Below are 2,538 nucleotides of genomic sequence, written 5' to 3'. Positions count from 1 at the left end.
ATACTTTTTAAGTTCATTTAAAAGCATAGACAATTCATTCTCAGTCAGCTCACTACTCACAATGACAGGATATGTCTCATTAGGTCCAAGGAAAGCGTACCTTACACCATGGGGAAGAGGTTTAAGCTCCACTTTTGGTGCCTTGAGCTCACTCCAATCAGCTTCATGGAGGTTCTCTTGAATGTCTGCTGAGGCAGCATGTTGAGTCATTTGTGGCAACTCCATGAACTCATCTTCTCCATCCTCCTCAAGGTGAACATCTAGCCTTCTTACTAGCTCATCACTATCCTTGTTTTCAATCATTTGGGTCTCTCTTTCAATGGTCAGGGCATGTTGAAGAGAGTCCTCAATCGCTAACTCCTCAAGGAAATTATCAGCCAAGGCATCCATCTCATCAATGTAGAATATTTCTCCTTGAGTTGTGGGCTTCTTCATCATCTCCTTGATATCAAAATGGAGAATGTGATCTTTTCCAAGGTGGAGATCAATTGTGCCATCTCTCACATTCACCATTGCTCCAGCAGTTGCCAAGAAAGGTCTTCCAAAGATCAAAGGATCTCTAGGCTCTTCATCCATCTCAAGCACTACAAAGTCAGTAGGCACTTCACAATTTCCTATCTTGACAGGAAGATCTTCTAGGATGCCAATGGGGAGCTTGACAGATCGATCAGCTAGCACCAAAGAGATCTTGCACTTTTTATATTGTGTAAACCCAAGCTTCTTGGCAATGGATAGTGGCATGAGGCTGACACTTGCTCCCAAATCACATAGACATCTCTCAAATGTCAAAGGTCCAATGGCGCATGGCAGGGTGAAACTACCAGGGTCTTCTAGCTTCCTTGGGACAGTCAGTCTCTGAATAATGGCACTGCACTCATGAGTAAGAATCACCATCCCTTCCATCTCTTTCTTCTTTTGTTCTACAGCATCTTTCAAGAACTTGCTGTATTGTGGAACCAGCATAAATGCATCAATTATGGGCATGGTGAGCTGAACTTCACTCATTTGCTTGTCAAACAAGGCTTTGTACTTCTCTAGGAGTTGCTTCTTGAATCTTCCAGGAAAGGGAAGCTTTGGCTCATAGGGAGGAGGAGTGAACAATTTCTCCTTTGTTGATGTAGCAGCCTCATTTTTGTTCTCAACTTTCTCCTCTCCAATCTTTCTCTTGCCCTTAGCTTCAACTATCTTCTCCAAGATTTCCTCATTAGTCTTCTCATCCACAATCACCACATCATCATCTACATTGATGACCACCTCCCCACCTTGTTTCTCATTATCCTTAATGAGAACTTTAGGAGGCAACTCTCTTCCACTCCTTAGGGTGATTGCCTTCATTGTCTCCTTTGGGTTTTGTTCAGGCTTTCCAGGTAGGGAACCTTGTTGGCGACTTGAGCTGGCTGTCATAGAGACAAACTGGTTCTCCAAGGCTTTGAACTTGTTGTTTAGATCATGGTAATTCCCATCAATCTTGTTGTGGAGATTTTTCAGCTCATACCCTAATTGTTTCTCACTTCTTGCTTGTCCCTCCAATAATTGTTTCAGCATAGCTTCAGTACTACTCTCTTGTGGAGGTTGTGTTGATGATCCAGCTTGGTCTTGTGCAGGTTGACTTGGTTTTGGTGAGAATCCCGGAGGGAAGTTCTGTTTGGGTTGGTAACCACCTTGGTTGTTGTTGTAGAATGGCTTAGGCTGATTGTTGTAGAATGGTCTTGGCTGGTAGTTGTTGAATGGCTTCTGTTGGTTGTTGTAGAAGGGTTTCTGTTGGTAGTTGTTCTGGTATTGATAGTCAGGCTCCTTCTTGTACCATGTACCCTGAGCATTGACATAGTACATATCTTCTTGGCATTCTACTCCATCAACTTCAGCAACCATATGTAACTCCTCTTTCTTGGTCTTTTCTGATAGTAGCATGTCAATCTTGTCTTGAAGTGCTTTCAGCTCTCTCTTTGTGGTCATATCTTCTCCTCCACCACCTCTGTCTCTTCTATCATATTCATCATTGTAGACAGAGTCACTCTGTGCCATGTTCTCCAAGAGTTCTAATGCATCTTCGACAGTCCTCCCCAAGAAGTTTCCATTGCTTGCAGTGTCAAGCTGGCTTTTGAATTTAGGCAAGACTCCTCTGTAGAAAGTGCTTAGCAAGCTCTCATTGTTGAAGCCATGGTGGGGACATTGAGACAAGTAGCTTCTGAATCTCTCCCATGCCTCTGAAAATCCTTCAAGTCCTCTTTGTTGAAAACCAGAGATCTGATTTCTAAGGTTGGCAGTCCTTGTAGCAGAGAAGAACTTGTTGAGGAAGGCCTTCTTGCATTCATCCCAAGTGGTGATAGTATCACTTGAGATGTTTTTCTCCCAAGTGTGAGCCTTGTCTCCCAAAGAGAAGGGAAACAATCTGAGCTTGAAAGCATCCTCTGAAACTCCATTTGTTTTTGACAAGCCACAGTACTTATCAAATCTGTCAAGGTGATCTAGTGGGTCTTCCAAGGCAAGTCCATGGTACTTGTTGTTTTCAATCATGTTGATGAGGCTGGACTTGAT

At 43.1% G+C, this 2,538-nt stretch overlaps 1 non-coding gene across 1 annotated transcript; it reads left to right on the top strand.

Annotated features, from left to right (window-relative positions):
* Positions 1-2,155: 2,155 nt before the first annotated feature.
* LOC125586668 lies at positions 2,156-2,262 on the top strand. The gene has a single exon (XR_007323204.1). It is a non-coding gene; the product is annotated as a small nucleolar RNA R71 (small nucleolar RNA).
* The last annotated feature ends 276 nt before the right edge of the window (positions 2,263-2,538 follow it).

This window comes from Brassica napus, chromosome C4 (genome assembly GCF_020379485.1).
Source record: "Brassica napus cultivar Da-Ae chromosome C4, Da-Ae, whole genome shotgun sequence".
Lineage (NCBI taxonomy): Eukaryota > Viridiplantae > Streptophyta > Magnoliopsida > Brassicales > Brassicaceae > Brassica > Brassica napus.
Note: the sequence above shows the minus strand (reverse complement) of the source record. Positions and strands in the feature narration are given on the sequence as shown.